The sequence below is a fragment of the Mus caroli genome, chromosome 2 (genome assembly GCF_900094665.2).
Source record: "Mus caroli chromosome 2, CAROLI_EIJ_v1.1, whole genome shotgun sequence".
Taxonomy (NCBI): domain Eukaryota; kingdom Metazoa; phylum Chordata; class Mammalia; order Rodentia; family Muridae; genus Mus; species Mus caroli.
In genome coordinates, this window is record NC_034571.1 from 3,004,075 (window position 1) to 3,004,416 (window position 342).

Genomic DNA, 342 nt, shown 5'->3' on the forward strand with positions numbered 1-342 from the left:
GGGGTGGAGGGGCTGGGCGTAGGTCACCGAATGAAACTCATTTGCCAGAGCCAGTGATTTGTTTGATTTAGTCAGGCTGTGAAGGAGTTTAAGGGAGGGGAGAACTGGGTTGGCTCGTTTCTTTGTGTAGCGACACCAGGAAAGTGCCGGATGTTGTGAAATGAGTGTCATCCGGTGATGAGTGGCAGGAGCTATGTACCACATTGCTGCGCCCACGCCTCCCACAGGAAACTCTCCTATGTCTTGTGGGTGATCCTGGATCACAAGGAGTGTTTAGCCTACTATAACTTTGAATGTTTTGCATCTTCCCGTGCAGACGCGGGAGACCCGTATTTATAGCTT